The following is a 20,099-nucleotide window of genomic DNA, read 5'->3' as shown; positions in this document are numbered from 1 at the left end:
TGTCCCTTGTGCAGAGCTCCAGGCTCCACCAACCATAGTCAAAGCTACTGGACATTTTAAACCAAAGGGAAATAATATAATATTTCATTATAAAATTTGGATACATACTTAGGCCCTCATTATGACACTGGCAGTAAATCCAGCTTACCGCCACGCTGACGGCTGCCAACGTACAGCCGCGGCGGCGGATATCTGTTCACCATGTTATGACACACACCAATCCAACAGAATACAGCCACACACACAAATCTGCCAGACCAAAGGTCAGTGATAAACTGGCAGTATAAAAACCCACACCGTAACGCCAACAGAAACAACGCCCATCAGATTATGACCCACGAATCACCACAGCGGACATTCAATGGCGGTAACCATTGGCGTTACATACCGCCGCACTCACAATGAACACCCACATATAAAACAACACCACATTGGACAATTCAAACAACACACACCTGACACCCATACACACACCACACCTACACACCCACACCACTATAAAACAAACACCCACAGTACCCACAACCCTTTACGAATACAAATCGTTGCCACCAGACTGACACCAAGAATACTGCGACAACTAGACACACACACCACTCACACCCATATACCCCTCACACACTCCACATCACACACCCCAATATATTACCCAACACACCCTCACCAACACACATCACATAAAATTCATGGCACGACAAAGGTACCCCCGTTTAACTGAGGAGGAGTTAAGGGTCATGGTGGAGAAAATTGTCAGGGTAGAGCCACAGCTGTTTGGCGCACAGGTGAAGCAGATATCAATAGCAAGGAAGATGGAGCTATGGCAGAGAACCGTGGACAGGGTCGATGCCGTGGGACAGCACCCCAGAACAAGGGACGACATCAGGAAGAGGTGGAACGACCTACGGGGGAATGTACGTTCCAAAGCAGCAAGACACAAGCTCGCTATACAGAGGACTGCCGGTGGACCCCCACCTCCATCCTCACAACTCACAGCATGGGAGGAGCAAGTCTTGGCAATACTGCATCCTTAGGGGCTGGCCTGAGTTGGAGGAGGACTGGACTCTGGTAAGTCAACTTTCAACAATTATCACCCCCCATGCATGCATGCCATCACACACCCTCACCCTCACTCCCATCACTCCACTCCATCCCACACACTGCACCATCACATCACACTAATCCCAATGCCAAACCCTGCATGCTGTACCAATGCATGGACACCCATCACAGCCCTGCATGGACACTCATCACTAAAGCATGCACAGCATAGGGAAACTAGCAACCTCACCATACACCAACATACACAAGTAAATGCTGTCAGGGCAACACCAACCATAGAGGGATGTACAAATGTCATACTGTAGGAAAGTACCATCTTTCTTGGCATGTTACCCCCATTCTTACCTGTATTCCAGTATGTTATTGTCTGTCTCCCTGGGATCCTGCTGGTCAGGACCCCAGTGCTCATATTTTATGACCTATGTGTGTGTATTCTGTAATGCTTGACTGTGTCACTGAGGCTCTGCTAACCAGAACCTCAGTGCTTATTTTCTCTCTGCTTTTAAATGTGTCACTATAGGTTAGTGACTTCATTTACCAATTTCAATTGGCACACTGGACCCCCCTTAAAGGTCCCCAGTATATGGAACCTAGGTAACCAGGGCATTGTGGTTCCAGGAGATCCTTATTGGCTGCAGCATTTCTTTTGCCACCCATAAGGAGTTCAGACAAACCATTCCACAGGTGTGCCATTGCAGCCTGCGTGAAATAGCACACACACTATGTCACAGCCATTGTCTCTGCACTTAAGTAACTTATAAGTCATCTATATGTCTAACCTTCATTCACTGAAGGTTAGGTGCAAAGTTACTAAGTGTGAGGGCATCCTTGCACTAGAAAGGGTGCCCCCACATAGTTCAGGGGCAATTCCGGGGACTTTGTGAGAGCGGGGATGCCATTACACATGTGCACTACATATGGGACTTTGTGAGTGCGGGGACGCCATTACACGGGTGCACTACACATAGGCCAATACCAATATGTAGCTTCACAATGTAACCTTGAATATGGCCATGTAAGGTGTCGGAAATCATGGAATTGTCCCCCCATTCCAAATCGGGTATTGGGGAGCCAATTCCATGCATCCTGGGGGCTCCCCCATGGACCCCCAGTACTGCCAAACCAGCTCTCTGAGGCTTGCACTGCAGCTACAGCTGCTGCCACCTCACAGAGAAGGTTCTGCCCTCCTGGGGTCTGAGCAGCTCAGTCCCAGGAAGGCACAACAAAGCATTTCCGTTGGGAGGAGGGTGTTACACACTTTGGAAACAGGTGTTACAGGCTGGGGAGGGGTAGCCTCCCCCAGCCTCTGGAAATGCTTTGAAGGGCACAGATGGTGCCCTCCTTGCATAAGCCAGTCTACACCGGTTCAGGGACCCCTCGTCCCCTGCTCTGGTGCAAAACTGGACAAAGGAAAGGGGAGTGGCCACTCCCCTTTCCATCACAACCCCAGGGGTGGTGCCCAGAGCGCCTCCAGTGTGTCCCAGACTTCAGCCATCTTGTTTTCCAAGGTGTGGGGACACTCTGGAGGCCTCTAAGTGGCCAGTGCCAGCAGAGACCACACCTGATAAGGTAGGCAATCCTCCTCTCAGGGCTATTTAGGGTCTCTCCTGTGGGTTTCTCTTCAGATTCTACTTGCAAGTTTCCAGCAGGAATCCTCTGCAACTACTACTTCATCCTCTAACCTCGGATCGACCGCAGACTGCTCCAGAAACCGCTGCAACAGCAACAAAGTATCCAAAAGGGCTACTTTTCCTCTGCAACTTCAGCTCCCGCCAGCAACTGCAACAGTTTCCATGATGTGCATGCTCCGGGGACTCCCTGTCTTCACCCTGCACCAAAAGGACCAAAGAAATCTCCCGTGCAGTGACAGAGTCACTCCCCTGCTCACGCAGGCACCTTCTGAGTCGATGACCGGTTCTCTTGGACTCCTCTCCTGGAAATGAGCACGATCCTTGGAACACAAAGGGTGGACCCCATCGATACAGACTGTCCTGATGTCCTGCTGTGACAATTTGGAGGAGGTAAGACCTTGCTTTCCCCCAATACAACAGCACCCCTGTGCACCACGTCTTCTTCACGCCCTGAGGTCTCTGTGCCTTATTTGCAAAATTCCTTTGTGCACATCCTGGCCAAAGTCCCCAGCACTCTATCCTGCAACCCTCGACTCACTGAGTTGTTCTCCGGCGGCATAGGAACTTCTTTTGTAGTGCTGCACCAATTGCATTTTGAACCTCATTTGTCCCCATGTCCTGCGACTCCCGTGGGTTATATCTGGTGCTCTGAGGGCTCTCTCAAGCGCTGAGAGACCTCTTTTCCTCCTCACACAGAGCTGAGGCTCCCAGGTCCCTACTGGGTCCAGACAGTGGCACTTTGACTTTGACTACTACATTTCACTAATAAGGGATAACTGGACCTGGTGTAAGGTGTAAGTACCCAAGGTACCCACTATGAACCAGGCCAGCCTCCTAGACATACACATGAAGCATAATACATCATTTGCATCTCCACAGGTACCCCAGTCAGCAGAGAGGAGGTGTTCGCCAACAGAAGAGGTCCACAGTGATGACAGTAACTCTGGACTTCTGGGTCTGGATGATCTGCCTGGCCCATCAGGGACCACTGGACAGTTGGTCACCCAAGCCCAGTCACAGACCACCACAGAGCCTCCCCCATCAGGAACCAACAGCACAGCACCCATCCAGTGTCCCAAAACCTCTGTCCCCAGGACACCTCAATCAGCAGTGTGCCCACCTGTACAGGGACCCCAGGCCACATCTCGCACACAAGACAATCAGGGACCTGTGGTCAGTGGCAGTGGGCACACCGTTCAGGGGACAGAGGCAGAGGCCAACAGGGACACTGGGAGTACTGCTCTGTGCCGGGGGGACAGGACCCATGAACCTACTCTCTAGGAGGCACTCTCCGAAATCCTGGGAGCCTACCAACATTCCGATGGCACAATGTGCCAGATCCTAGACAACGTGCAAGAGAACAGACGGCTGCAGGAGGGACAGTATCAGGGGATCAGGGAGGACTTGCAGGCTATCAACAACCCCCTGATCTCCATAGCAGAGGTGCTGGCAGACATGGCCATCATTATGAGGAAGGCAGTGTCACACCAGCGGGCCTCTGCCACTAGCCAGTCATCTGAAAAGCCCTACACTTCTGCTGCCGCTAGTGACAGGCCACCAGCACCCCTCCCCCTGCAGAAGGTGAACCACCCCGCAAACGTTCCCTGCAAACCAGACAGAAGCCAGAGACACTTGCCAAGACCACCACCAGGAAATGAGACTCTCCTGATTGTCCCCCTTGTGTCCCTTTCAGTCACTTTGTCCACCTTGAACTGCCATTGCTCCCCTTCCTATGTTGCCATGGACAATGCACCTGTGCTACAACAAACTGGAACAATATCCTGGACTTTTCCTCCATCATCACCCCATCTCATTGCACTTTCCCCTCTATATATTACCACTACAATAAACCCCCTTGGATAAAATTTGACTTCGAGTATTTCATGTATGTCAAATATGAATTGATTGAAACAGCTACAACCATTGCAAATAAACTGTACATAGAATGAGCATAGTATTAATGACCCGTAGCTGGCTTTTGTGATCACAACAGGAGAATTTGTCAAATCACCAACATCTGCAAAATGAATATTCAGAGGTAACAGTAAGTGGGCAAAGAAGTAGGAAATGCCAGCATGCCAATGCCACACAGAGTACAACCAAAGTCATAGAAATGTAAAGTTGCACTGTCTCACCTGTGTGTCATTGGCCATACTGACAGATCACAGATGTTCTGTTGTCCACATCCTCATCCACTGCCTCTTCGTCCTCACTGTCCTCAGGGTCCACTGCTGCCACAGGGGCATCTCCAATCTCCTCCTCCTGCAGAAAAGGGACGTGGCGTCTGAGGGCCAGGTTGTGCAACATGTAGCATGCCACTACTATCTGGCAGACCTTCTTGGCTGAGTAGCACAGGGATCCTCCTGTTAGATGGAGGCACCGGAACCTGGCCTTCAGGAGGTCAAAGGTCCTTTTAATGATCCTTCTGGTTCGCCCATGTGCTTCATTATAACATTCTTCTGCCCTTGTCCTGGCATTGCTCACAGGGATCAGAAGCTATGAAAGGTTTGGGTAACCAGAGTCACCTGCAAATATTGAGGGACAACATTTAGCCACACACTATCCTATAGGGCCAACACTATAGGCGTACACCAACATATATTGGGTTGAAACCAGGGCTCACCTATTAGCCACACCCTGTGCCTCTGTAGTTGGGACATCACATTTGGGATGCTGCTATTCCTCAGGACAAAGGCATCATGCACTGACCCAGGATACTTCGAATTGACACGGTAGATGTACTGGTCCACCAAGCACACCAGCTGCACATTCATGGAGTGAAAACTCCTACGATTCCTGAACACCTGTTCATTCTGGTGGGGGGACAAATGCTATATGTGTTGTGTCAATTGCACTAATTATTTTGGGGATATGTCCCATTGCATAGAATACGGCCTTCACAGTGGCCAAATCCTCAACCGGGGGCAATACAATGTAGTAGCACATGTGTTTTATCAGCGCAGGCAACACCCTTGTTAGCACATTTGAGAACATTGGCTGTGACTTTCCTTCTGCCAAGCCCACTGTCACTTGGAAAGAACCAGTTGCCAGGAAATCGAGAACTGATAGCACTTGCACAAGAGGGGGGATCCCAGTGGGGTGACGGATAGCAGATATCAGGTCAGGCTCCAATTGGGCACACAGCTCTGTAATTGTGGCCCTGTCCAGTCTACAGGTGAGTATTATGTGTCTGTGCTCCAGTGTACCCAAGTCCACCAGGGGTCTGTACACGGGGGTATGTCTCCATCTCCTATACATCCGCAGCAGTAGGTATCTAAGGGACACAAGAATGAGGAGGCTATCACAAACTGGACAATGGAGCCACAACAGCAGTCCGCAATGTGCAAACATGTTATGGGAAAGTGTAATTTGTGAAGTATGTGCCTATATATCCTGTGACTCAGAATGAATCCATAGGCCTGTCCCCCACCCTGAAATGGCGTCCGCCTTTGCTATGTGGAGTGACAGGTAGAAGTGAAGTAATGCCGCTGAAGTTGTGTGCTGTGGCGGTAGGTGGTCGTGAACCACCGTGCAATTCCTCATTGGTTATAATTGGGCCATATGGGGTACAGTGACAAATGGTGATCTACGCCGGCGGTGATGGTATGCCCCGCCGCGGATGTGACTGGCATTTTCTATCAGATTCCTCACTTGTGTCCTGACCTTCCATAGGAGAGGACCTATACTGCATGTGCTGCTGTGACCTGTGTCTGGGACCTACCATGGCCCGTGTGACTGGGGAAAGGGCCTCAGCGTTCACTTCTGAGGAATTGGAGCGACTAGTGGATGGGGTCTTACCCCAGTATGGACTGCTGTATGGGCCTCTAGACCAACAGGTGAGTACACTGTGGGCACGATGCATGTGGCATGAATGCATGGAGTTGTGTGTGTGAATGCCTCGTGTAAGGGGGTGGGTGGATGTCCTCTTTGTGGTGTACGCGTTGTATGCTGGGCTATGTGTGCCAATGGTGATGGAAACGGGTTTGGTGGGCCATTTGTGTTACTGGCTGAACTGTTTGTCTAATGGTGTTCTCCTGTCCTGCATTGCCTCTGCAGGTCAGTGCCCAACAAAGAAGGGAATATGGTGTGTCATCGCCAAGGAGGTGCGGACCCTGGGGGTCTATGGCAGACGGAGCACCCACTGTCGGAAACGGTGCGAGGACCTGAGACCCAGGGCACGGAAGACCATGGAGGCCCAGCTGGGGATGGCCTCCCAACGAGGAAGGGGTGCCTGTCGAACCCTGACTCCCCTGATGGCCCGCATACTGGCGGTGGCCTAACCTGAGCTGGATGGACGCTTGAGGGCATCACAGCAGCCACAAGGGGGTGAGTACAGTGGCTATCATTGAAACTCATAGCTGGAAGGGTGGTATCTGGGTGATGGTTGTGTGTCAGTGGGTGCCCCTAGGCCAGGTCAGACAGAGCAGCATAGGTCCTTTGGTGGCTAAGGGTTTGATTGTGAAATACTGCTTTTCCTAGCTTGTTAGTATTCACTCCTGGGCAGGGCTGCTTTGGTTCTAGCTGTGCTACAGTTGGCGGTGTGTACCCCTCCTCATTCCTTGTTCCATAGCCATTTCACTGGTAGGGCCATGCATAGTGCGTAGGCCTGTTCCCTGTGTGTGAGGGTGCTATTTACGCCAACGGTGGTGTTGGTGCAGTCTATGGCCCAGTGTATCCATTGTCTCTCTCCCTCCTTTCTTGTTTTGTCATCCTGTCCTTATGTGCATTAGCATCATCTGCCAGAGATGCAGAAGCACCGGCGACAGAAGGAGCTTCATCCCACAGGACCCTGGAGGCAGAGTCCACCGACGCTGAGTGCACCAGTGGGACGGAGGGCTAGGGGAGAACCACAGCAGAGACTGGAGGGGGCAATACAGACTCTGATACCTTCTTCGATGGGAGCTCCCTGGTGGTGGCGGACACCTCTATGACCACCCCATCTGCAGGTACAGCTGCCACCCCCTTACCAGCACCACCCTCAGCAATCTAATGCATTCCTGGAAGGCATTCATAGTGGATTGGTGGCCCAACAGAGATTGATTCAGGCACTGGCCTCCTCTCTGGTGGCAGCCTTTGTCCCTGTTTCTACCGTCCCCCCTCCAACTACCACTTCCCAGTCCCATTCTCCTCAACCCCAACCCATCCCAAGCACACAGACAGATGAGCATGCACACAAGACAACACCCAAGAGTGTCACAGGCAAACACAAGCACCACACTTCCTCCCACAGGCACTCACACAAACAACATTCATTTGCAGACACAACAACATCGACTATTTCCACTGTCTCCCCCTCCTCCTCCACCTCCCACCCAGTTACATCCACACTCACACCTGCATGCACTACAACATCATCCACTACCAGCATCATCACCACACCAAGCAGAATACACACCTCAATGGCAGACACCTCCACAACATCCATGCACACGTCCCCTGTGTCCTCTCCCACCGTGTACAAAAATACAAGCACTCAGACACCCAACAGCCATCCACCTCACAACAGCATACAGCCCATGCACCTGCACCCACATCCAGCAGATAAACACCTCCAACAACCACTCCCTCAACCTCCACTCCCATTACTCCTCTTTCTTCCCGCCCCAACGTCCCTAAAAAGCTTTTCATTTCCCAGATTGACCTCTTCCCTACCCCTCTACCCACATTCTGCATGTATGGGCAGGGTAGCAAGGGCTCAGCCAAGCACCTCAGCCAAACACTCCACGGGCCTAGTGGTAGCACTACCTACTCGTGGTGGAAAGTATTCACTTTGTAAATCTGGTGCAGTGATTTTGGCCTCGTTGGCCACATTAGCCTAAAAAAAGCTAATGTGGTGCAAGGAGGCGCTAGATGCCCCTTGGTGTATATGCTAAGCTGAGGAACCAATGGGATGTAGCTACTGCCTCTTTGATTATCACTGAATACCTCTGAGGCCTTTATCATGAGTGCTGTCTTATTTGTGATGGGGGCAAAACATCCAGGCTCATTGGAACTGAGAGCCGCAGAAACAGAGATCTGTTTATTTTCAGAATGAGATATTGGTTGCTGAAAGTATTCAGTAATCTCTGTGTGAAAATCTATGGGGAAATGGGGAATCACAAGGCAAATTAGACCCAGAATTACAGATTTCCTCAGTAATTCCTCATTTCCAAGGGGGCCCTCAAAGTCCCATTTTACTGGTGCCCCTGGTCATGGTAAGCCTGAGCAGCCAAAGTTACGGAGATGATTAACAGCCAACTCGTAATGATAGCCCAGGTGAAAATTCCCACTAAATCGTAAAGATACCATGGTAAAATGAATACTCAGTTGGCCTAGGATAGCTAGACTCTGGACCGGTGCACAGAGCCACTTACTTGGGTACCTAAATAATGACTGAAGTGGCCACCTCTCTACAACACATGTTTGGGGGGCACCTGGTGCAAAAGCACATGGTGCTAAGTTTTTGTCTCCATTGGTGCCTGCCCCAGCATCACCTAACTGCCAGCAGAAGGGATGTAGTCTAAGGGTGGCTAGCTCCATGTCCTTTGCAGCATGTGTATTTCCCTCTCCTGCCCTACACAATGATAACTAGATAGCCTGACTGGACATTGGCAGAGGTGATGGGTAACAAGCCAGTCTGTGGCACTAAAGGCCTGATTATGACTTCGGCGGAAGGTATTACTCTGTCTCAAATGAGACTAATATCCCGCCCGCCAAATTACGAGTCCATTATTTCCTATGGAAATCGTAATACAGCGGGCAGGATATCCGTCACATTTGGGACGGAGTAATCTCCTCCGCCAAAGTCGTAATCAGGCCCTAAGGCTATTGATCTTCAGGTCAGAGCTCTAGTGTGCCTGGGCATTCTGGAAGGCAGCTCCAGCATGAATGAGCTACCTGGTCAGTGGGTGCCCTGGTCTATCTGGGCAATGGCTGGCTGGACCCACCCGATTAGTGACAGGCCAGGGCCATCTGACGCACCAACTGGCCAGATGGCTGGCTTCCTCAGCTTTCTCCACCTTGTTGTCCCCCCCTGGTTCCAAACCCCCAGTTCATGGGGCCTTTATATTCAACGAAAACCTGCTTCCTGTGTGCTCAAAGAGGGCATGAGACTTAACCTAACTCAGCTAAGCAGAACTGGGGTCCAGGAGCATGGATAGCACACCTGGGCCCGCAATGGGCTTGCAGTCTTTCAGTCTTGCAGTGAGAACTATTTGAAGCCCATGTGAATGACTGGGCAGACAAAAACCAGATCCACATTCCCTTTCCATAGTATGGTCCCAGCAGACTGAAGCCTCGCGCTCCTCCAGGGCATCAAGCTCAGAAAAACACTGGAGTGGAAGCTCACTAAACACATGAAAATGCCTGATGCCTGACTCCTACCCAACTCCCTGAGTGGCTAGGACTTCAAGCACCAGTTCAAGCCACCTTCCCTACCATGGGCAAGTTCAGCAAAGATTTCATTAGGAACTCTGGGAGCCCTGCAAGAATTCCTGGAGTATAGTCCCATGAGCCATGGCTCCAGGCACTGGTCTGAGCCTCTTTCATACTGGAGAAAACAGTCATGCCTGTTGCGAAGTTTGCAAAATGTAAAAACATCCACCTGTTACAGTTTACACAGTATATACACTAGAATACAAGTAATAGCTGTAAAAACAGTTAGAAAACAGAGCAAATAGTAAAAATCACAATAGTTAAAAATGGGCCAAGGGGGAACACAAACCATATACTAAAATAGTGGAATGAGAAAGTTGGTTTCCCACCTCGTCAAGTGTTGTGTGTGGAGGGGGCTGGGAGTGTAAGAAAACACCAAAGGTAAGTAATAGAATCAACCCCAGAGCCCCAGAAAGCAGGAGTAAATCACAGTACGTTTCCTAGAACACACAAGAACACATGATAGAGGATTTTGCAAGAACCAGAAGAGACTGCAAGACACTAACAATGGATTCCTGGACCTGAAGACCTGTGGAAATAGAGGACCAAGTCCAAGAAGCACTGAAGAGTCCAGGGAGAACAGGAGCTTCTGCTAACCCAGATGAAGATGCAAAAGAAGAACATCTGGTGAAGAAGAACAGTCAGTACTGCACTCAAGAAGACCGATGCGGGTTTCTGGTTGGTGCAGATTAGGTCTGTAAAGAAATGGCTCCCTGTTGCAGTTACCCCCCACTTTTTGCCTGATACTGATGCTGACTTGACTGAGAAGTGTGCTGGGACCCTGCTAACCAGGCCCCAGCACCAGTGTTCTTTCACCTAAAATGTACAGTTGTTTCCACAATTGGCACAACCCTGGCACCCAGGTAAGTCCCTTGTAACTGGTACCCCTGGTACCAAGGGCCCTGATGCCAGGGAAGGTCTCTAAGGGCTGCAGCATGTCTTATGCCACCCTAGGGACCCCTCACTCAGCACAGACACACTGCTTGCCAGCTTGTATGTGCTGGTGAGGACCAAAACGAGTAAGTCGACATGGCACTCCCCTCAGGGTACCATGCCAACCTCACACTGCCTGTGGCATAGGTAAGTCACCCCTCTAGCAGGCCTTACAGCCCTAAGGCAGGGTGCACTATACCACAGGTGAGGGCATAGGTGCATGAGCACTATGCCCCTACAGTGTCTAAGCAAAACCTTAGACATTGTAAGTGCAGGGTAGCCATAAGAATATATGGTCTGGGAGTCTGTCAAAAACGAACTCCACAGCTCCATAATGGCTACACTGAATACTGGGAAGTTTAGTATCAAACTTCTCAGAATAATAAACCCACACTGATGCCAGTGTTGGATTTATTAAAAAATGCACACAGAGGGCATCTTAGAGATGCCCCCTGTATTTTACCCAATTGTTCAGTGTAGGCTGACTGGTTCCAGCAGCCTGCCACAACCGAGACATGTTGCTGGCCCCATGGGGAGAGTGCCTTTGTCACTCTGAGGCCAGTAACAAAGCCTGCACTGGGTGGAGATGCTAACACCTCCCCTAGGCAGGAGCTGTCACACCTGGCGGTGAGCCTCAAAGGCTCACCCCTTTGTGCCAGCACCGCAGGACACTCCAGCTAGTGGAGTTGCCCGCCCCCTCCGGCCCCGGCCCCCACTTTTGGCGGCAAGGCCGGAGAAAATAATGAGAAAAACAAGGAGGAGTTACTGGCCAGTCAGGACAGCCCCTAAGGTGTCCTGAGCTGAAGTGACTCTAACTTTTAGAAATCCTCCATCTTGCAGATGGAGGATTCCCCAATAGGATTAGGGATGTGACCCCCTCCCCTTGGGAGGAGGCACAAAGAGGGTGTACCCACCCTCAGGGCTAGTAGCCATTGGCTACTAACCCCCCAGACCTAAACACGCCCTTAAATTTTGTATTTAAGGGCTTCCCTGAACCTAAGAATTTAGATTCCTGCAACTTACCTGAAGAAGAAGGACTGCTGAGCTGAAAAACCCCTGCAGAGGAAGAACAGAAGACACCAACTGCCTTGGCCCCAGACTTACCGGCCTGTCTCCTGCCTTCCAAAGAAACCTGCTCCAGCGACGCTTTCCAAGGGACCAGCGACCTCTGAATCCTCTGAGGACTGCCCTGCTTCAAGAAAGACTAGAAACTCCCGAGGACAGCGGCCCTGCTCCAAAAGAACTGCAACTTTGTTTCAAGTAGCAGATTTAAAGACCCCTGCAACTCCCCGCAAGAAGCGTGAGACTTGCAACACTGCACCCGGCAACGACCCCGACTCGACTGGTGGAGAAACAACGCTTCAGGGAGGACCCTCCGGCGACTCTACGACTGTGAGTAACCAAAGTTGTCCCCCCTGAACCCCACAGAGACGCCTGCAGAGGGAATCCCCAGGCTCCCCCTGACCGCGACTGTCTGAACTCCATTTCCCGACGGCTGGAAAAGACCCTGCACCCGCAGCCCCCAGCACCTGAAGGACCGGAACTTCTGTGCAGGAGTGACCCCCAGGAGGCCCTCTCCCTTGCCCAGGTGGTGGCTACCCCGAGGAGCCCCCCCCTTGCCTGCCTGCGACGCTGAAGAGATTCCTTGATCTCTCATTGAAAACCATTACAAACCCGACGCGTGTTTGCACACTGCACCCGGCCTCCCCCGCGCTGCTGAGGGTGTACTTTTTGTGCTGACTTGTGTCCCCCCCGGTGCCCTACAAAACCCCCCTGGTCTGCCCTCCGAAGACGCGGGTACTTACCTGCTGGCAGACTGGAACCGGGGCACCCCCTTCTCTCCATTGAAGCCTATGTGTTTTGGGCACCTCTTTGACCTTTGCACCTGACCGGCCCTGAGCTGCTGGTGTGATAACTTTGGGGTTGCTCTGAACCCCCAACGGTGGGCTACCTTGGACCAAAAACTGAAACCTGTAAGTGACTTACTTACCTGTTAAAACTAACCTTACTTTACCTCCCCCAGGAACTGTGAAAATTGCACTGTGTCCACTTTTAAAACAGCTTATTGTGTTTTATGTGAAAAGTATACATGCTAATGAAATGATTCAAAGTTCCTAAAGTACTTACCTGCAATACCTTTCAAATGAGATATTACATGTAAAATTTGAACCTGTGGTTCTTAAAATAAACTAAGAAAATATATTTTTCTATAACAAAACCTATTGGCTGGATTTGTCTGAGTGTGTGTTCCTCATTTATTGCCTGTGTGTATGTACAACAAATGCTAAACACTACTCCTTAGATAAGCCTACTGCTCGACCACACTACCACAAAATAGAGCATTAGTATTATCTCTTTTTGCCACTATCTTACCTCTAAGGGGAACCCTTGGACTCTGTGCATACTATTCCTTACTTTGAAATAGTGCATACAGAGCCAACTTCCTACAAGGTCCCATGCTGAATGGATGATTCCAGTCTGGTTTGCGTCGCTGGATTCGGCCAACAAGCCTTGGCACACCCAAAGCTCGCGGTTAGCGGAAAATGGCGCTGCCCGGGACCAGGAGGCACCTGGTGGCCTCAAATCAGGTGGGGGAGACAGAGGGGGCCCTCAGCGACTCAGAGAGTCCTCAAAAGACCAGGAAGCTCGCACATGTGTCCCACAGCACGATGACAAAGAAGGTGCAAAAGGAGGCCCATGCAGCATTACACAATGGGATCCCACACTGCTGGAAACCACTCAGGAAGCTGTGCATTGCAGGTTAAAGTGCTGGGGGCTGGAGCTGCACGGTGCATGAAGAACTTCATGGAAGGATGCCAACAAGCCTTGGCAACTGCAAAACACATGGTGCATGGGGTTACTGTCTTGTCTTGCAAGCTCTTACCTCCACCAAAGTTGGACAGCTGGACTTCAGGACCATCAGGACCACTTCAATCTACCACTCAGGTTGCTGGATCCACACACTTCTTCAGGAGAGGAGATCCAAGCCACCAGTGGCCGCTGCAGAGGGGTGCCTGCTAAAGCAGGGAAGTGACTCCTTCACTTCAAGGGAGATTCCTTTGTCCTTCTGGTGAAGGCAGAAGATAGGCAGTCCTTGGAGGATGCACAACATGGAAACAGTTGCAGTTTCTAGCAGGAGCTAAAGATACAATGTTGCAGAATTCTTCTTTGCTTCTTTGTTGCACTTTGTAGAGTTCCTGAAGGGTTCAAATGCAGTTTCCTCAGTAGAAGGTGAAGAAAAGGATGCAGAGGATTCCTGCTGGAGTCTTGTAATCCGAATCTGAGGAAACATCCAGGAGAGAGACCCTAAATAGCTGGATTGGTCAGCTACAGAGGTAAGCACCAATCAGGGGAGGGTTCTGATGTTACCTGCTGCCACTGGCCACACAGATGCTCACAGAGTGCCCCACCACCTTGGAATCCAAGATGGCAAAACCCAGGGACACTCTGGAGGAGCTCTGGACACCACACCTTTTCCTTTGTCCAGTTTTGTGCCAGATCGGGGACTGGGGTCCCTGAACCCGTGTAGACTGGACTATGCAGGGAGGGCACATCTGTGCCCTTCAAAGCATTTCCAGAGGCTCTGGGAGGCTACCCCTCCCATGCATGTAACTTCAGGGTTGGAAGTCCTGGTATGTACGTGACTTATGAATGACCTGGTGCAGTGTAAATGGTTTTCACACAGGCTGCAATGGCAGGCCCATAGAGGCCTTTGTATGGGTACTCCCTATGGGTGGCAAAAGTAATGCTGCAGCCCAAAGGGGTCCTCTGGAACCCCAATGCACTGGGTACCTAGGTACCATACACTAGGGACTTATAAGGGGGAAACATTATGCTGATTATGAGTAAAATATTGTGTTAACAGCATCCAACAACCATATTTAAAGGGGAGAGAGCACAAGCACTGAGGGCCTGGATAGCAGGATCCCAGTGACACAGTCAAACACACTGACAAACAGACCAAAAATGGGGGTAACCATGCTAGCAAGAGGCTACTTTCTCACAGGCATTTACCCCAGTTCATTCTTAAGACATCCTGAGCCAGTGGTCAAGTAAGATCATACCAACTTTGGAGACTCACTAATGCAGTAGTTCTTTTTGAATAAAACGTAACCAGATAAGTAAGTTTGATAACTTTTGCCTTCCCTTAGTCACTAGCATGAAGCAGTCGAGTCTGAATAGTTCTTGTAAGAATGACTTGTGATACCTGCCCATGTTTAAACATCAGCGATACCCTCTAAGTGTGAATTTGGCAAGATTTCCATGTGTTTTTAGCACATAGAATATGTTTCTTTTTTGGTTCAGATTCCTGCTGGTGATCAGTAACAAGGTTTGAGGCACAAGAAAAGGATTCAACAATTATCATCCATGTATCAACTTTCTTAGGGGGCAAAACTGGACAGTGGAATTGGAACTTGGCAAGAAAAGGGGCCAGATTTTCCTTTTAACATCGTAATGATAAATTGGTGAGAAATAGCATACTCTCTGGCAATCTCTGACCTTTCTTAAAGCACAATTTAAGTGACTCAGAGAAAACTGTAATATCAGAGGCAGTGTAGGAAAGCACCATCTTGCCTGGCATGTGACCCCCATTTTTACATGTATGTAAGTTTGTTTTTGCCTGTCTCACTGGGATCCTGCTAGCCAGGACCCCAGTGCTCATAGTTTGTGGCCTGAATGTGTATACCTGTGTAGTGACTACCTTTGTCACTGAGGCTCTGCTAACCAGAACCTCAGTGCTTATGCTCTCTCTGTCTTTAAAATTGTCACTATAGGCTAGTGACCATTTTTACCAATTCTAATTGGCACACTGGAACACCCTTATAATTCCCTAGTATATGGTACCCAGGTACCCAGGGTATTGGGGTTCCAGGAGATCCCTATGGGCTGCAGCATTTCTTTTGCCACCCATGGGGAGCTCAGACAAATCTCACACAGGACTGCCGCTGCAGCCTGAGTGAAATAACGCACATGTTATTTCACAGCCATTTTCATTGCAGTTAAGTAACTTATAAGTCACCTATATATATCTAGCCTTCACTTGATGAAGGTTAGGTGCAAAGTTACTAAGTGTGAGGGCACCCTTGCACTAGCAAAGGTGCCCCCACATAATTCAGGGCCATTTCCCCGGATTTGTGAGTGCGGAGATGCCATTACACGCGTGCACTACATATAGGTCAATACCTATATGTAGCTTCACAATGGTAACTCCGAATATGGCCATGTAACATGTCTAAGATCAGAGAATTGTCCCCCCATGCCAAATCTGGTATGGGGTGCCAATCCCATGCATCCCCGGGGCTCCACTATGGACCCCAGGTACTCCCAAACCAGCTCTCTGGGGTTTTCTCTGCAGCTACCGCTGCTGCCACCCCACTGACAGGGTTCTGCCTTCCTGGGGTCTGGGCAGCCCAGTCCCAGGAAGGCAGAACAAAGAATTTCCTCTGAGAGAGGGTGTTACACCCTCTCCCTTTGGAAATAGGTGTTAAAGGCTGCAGAGGGGTACCCTCCTCCAGCCTCTGGAAATGCTTTGAAGGGCACAGATGGTGCCCTCCTTGCAGAAGCCTGTCTACTCCAGTTTAGGGAACCCCCAGTCCCTGCTCTGGCGTGAAACTGGACAAAGGAAAGCGGAGTGGCCAATCCCCTGTCCATCACCATCCCAGGGGTGGTGCCCAGAGCTCCTCCAGTGTGTCTCAGATCGCTGCCATCTTGGATCCAGAGGTGTGAGGGCACTCTGGAGGCCTTTGAGTGGCCAGTGCCAGCAGGTGACGTCAGAGACCCCTCCTGATAGGTGCTTACCTGACTAGGTGGCCAATCCTCCTCTGAGGGCGATTTAGGGTCTCTCCAATGGGCTTTTCCTCAGATAACGACTACAATAGGATGCAATAGGCCTAGGGGCAACACAAACCATATACTAAGAAAGTAGAATGCGAACCACGAATGGGCCCCTAGGCTAGTGTAGTGTGTAGAGGGTCACTGGGAGTGTAAGAAAACACTAAAGGTGTCAAAGATACCCCACTCCAAGACCCTGGAAAGTAGGAGTAAAGTACTACTATTTCCCCAGAAACACACTAAACTCTTGATAGAGGATTTTGCAAAGACCACGACAGACTGCAAAGCACTGTAGATGGATTCCTGGACCTGAGGACTTGCAAAGGAAGGGGACCAAGTCCAAGAGTCTTGAAAGTGTCCAGGGGGGGTGTAGGAGGCTGGACTGGCTTGTAGTGAGTACCAAGGGGTACTTGCACCTTGCACCAGGCCCAGTTATCCCTTATTAGTGTATAGGGTGTCTAGCAGCTTAGGCTGATAGATAATGGTAGCTTAGCAGAGCAGCTTAGGCTGAACTAGGAGACGTGTGAAGCTACTACAGTACCACCTAGTGTCATATGCACAATATCATAAGAAAACACAATGCACAGTTATACTAAAAATAAAGGTACTTTATTTTTATGACAATATGCCAAAGTATCTTAGAGTGTACCCTCAGTGAGAGGATAGGAAATATACACAAGATATATATACACAATAGCAAAAATATGCAGTATAGTCTTAGAAAACAGTGCAAACCATGTATAGTTACAATAGGATGCAATGGGGAAACATAGGGATAGGGGCAACACAAACCATATACTCCAAAAGTGGAATGCGAACCACGAATGGACCCCAAACCTATGTGACCTTGTAGAGGGTCGCTGGGACTATTAGAAAATAGTGAGAGTTAGAAAAATAACCCTCCCCAAGACCCTGAAAAGTGAGTGCAAAGTGCACTAAAGTTCCCCTAAGGACAAAGTAGTCGTGTTAGAGGAATAATGCAGGAAAGACACAAACCAGCAATGCAACAACTGTGGATTTCCAATCTAGGGTACCTGTGGAACAAGGGGACCAAGTCCAAAAGTCACAAGCAAGTCGGAGATGGGCAGATGCCCAGGAAATGCCAACTGCGGGTGCAAAGAAGCTTCGACTGGACAGAAGAAGCTGAGGTTTCTGCAGGAACGAAAAGGGCTCGAGACTTCCCCTTTGGTGGACGGATTCCTCTTGCCTTGGAGAGTCGTGCAGAAGTGGTTTCCCGCCGGAAGAATGCCAACATGCCTTGCTAGACGCAAATCGTGCGTTTGGCGTTTTTGGACGCTGCTGGGGCCCAGGAGGGATCAGGAGGTCGCAAATTGGACCTGAAGAGAGAGGGGACATCGAGCAAGACAAAGAGCCCTCACTGAAGCAGGTAGCACCCGGAGAAATGCCAGAAACAGGCACTACGAGGATGCGTGAAACGGTGCTCGCCGAAGTTGCACAAAGGAGTCCCACGTCGCCGGAGACCAACTTAGAAAGTCGTGCAATGCAGGTTAGAGTGCCGTGGACCCAGGCTTGGCTGTGCACAAAGGATTTCCGCCGGAAGTGCACAGGGGCCGGAGTAGCTGCAAAGTCGCGGTTCCCAGCAATGCAGCCCAGCGAGGTGAGGCAAGGACTTACCTCCACCAAACTTGGACTGAAGAGTCACTGGACTGTGGGGGTCACTTGGACAGAGTCGCTGGATTCAAGGGACCTCGCTCGTCGTGCTGAGAGGAGACCCAAGGGACCGGTAATGCAGCTTTTTGGTGCCTGCGGTTGCAGGGGGAAGATTCCGTCGACCCACGGGAGATTTCTTCGGAGATTCTGGTGCAGAGAGGAGGCAGGCTACCCCCACAGCATGCACAAGCAGGAAAACAGTCGAGAAGGCGGCAGGATCAGCGTTACAGAGTTGCAGTAGTCGTCTTTGCTACTATGTTGCAGGTTTGCAGGCTTCCAGCGCGGTCAGCGGTCGATTCCTTATCAGAAGGTGAAGAGAGAGATGCAGAGGAACTCGGCTGAGCTCATGCATTCGTTATCTAAAGTTTCCCCAGAGACAGAGACCCTAAATAGCCAGAAAAGAGGGTTTGGCTACCTAGGAGAGAGGATAGGCTACTAACACCTGAAGGAGCCTATCAGCAGGAGTCTCTGACGTCACCTGGTGGCACTGGCCACTCAGAGCAGTCCAGTGTGCCAGCAGCACCTCTGTTTCCAAGATGGCAGAGGTCTGGAGCACACTGGAGGACCTCTGGGCACCTCCCCTGGGAGGTGCAGGTCAGGGGAGTGGTCACTCCCCTTTCCTTTGTCCAGTTTTGCGCCAGAGCAGGGCTGGGGGATCCCTGAACCGGTGTAGAGTGGCTTATGCAGAGATGGGCACCATCTGTACCCATCAAAGCATTTCCATAGGCTGGGGGAGGCTACTCCTCCCCAGCCCTTCACACCTATTTCCAAAGGGAGAGGGTGGAACACCCTCTCTCAGAGGAAATCCTTTGTTCTGCCTTCCTGGGCCAGGGCTGCCTGGACCCCAGGAGGGCAGAAACCTGTCTAAGGGGTTGGCAGCAGCAGCAGTTGCAGTGAAAACCCCAGAAAGGCAGTTTGGCAGTACCCGGGTTCTGTGCTAGAGACCCGGGGCATCATGGAATTGTACCCCCAATACCAGAATAGTATTGGGGTGACAATTCCATGATCTTAGAGATGTTACATGGCCATGTTGGGAGTTACCATTGTGATGCCATACATAGGTAGTGACCTATGTATAGTGCACATGTGTAATGGTGTCCCCGCACTCACAAGGTCCGGGGAATTGGCCCTGAATGATGTGGGGGCACCTTGGCTAGTGCTAGGGTGCCCACACACTAAGTAACTTTGCACCCAATCTTCACCAGGGGAAGGTTAGACATATAGGTGACTTAAAAGTTACTTATGTGCAGTGGTAAATGGCTGTGAAATAACGTGGACGTTATTACACGCAGGCTGCACTGGCAGGCCTGTGTAAGAATTGTCAGAGCTCCCTATGGGTGGCAAAAGAAATGCTGCAGCCCATAGGGATCTCCTGGAACCCCAATACCCTGGGTACCTCAGTACCATATACAAGGGAATTATATGGGTGTACCAGTATGCCAATGTGAATTGGTAAATTTAGTCACTAGCCTGTTAGTGACAAATTTGGAAAGCAGAGAGAGCATAACCACTGAGGTTCTAGATAGCAGAGCCTCAGTGAGACAGTTAGGCATCACACAG

The sequence above is a fragment of the Pleurodeles waltl genome, chromosome 10 (genome assembly GCF_031143425.1).
Source record: "Pleurodeles waltl isolate 20211129_DDA chromosome 10, aPleWal1.hap1.20221129, whole genome shotgun sequence".
Classification (NCBI taxonomy): domain Eukaryota; kingdom Metazoa; phylum Chordata; class Amphibia; order Caudata; family Salamandridae; genus Pleurodeles; species Pleurodeles waltl.
Note: the sequence above shows the minus strand (reverse complement) of the source record.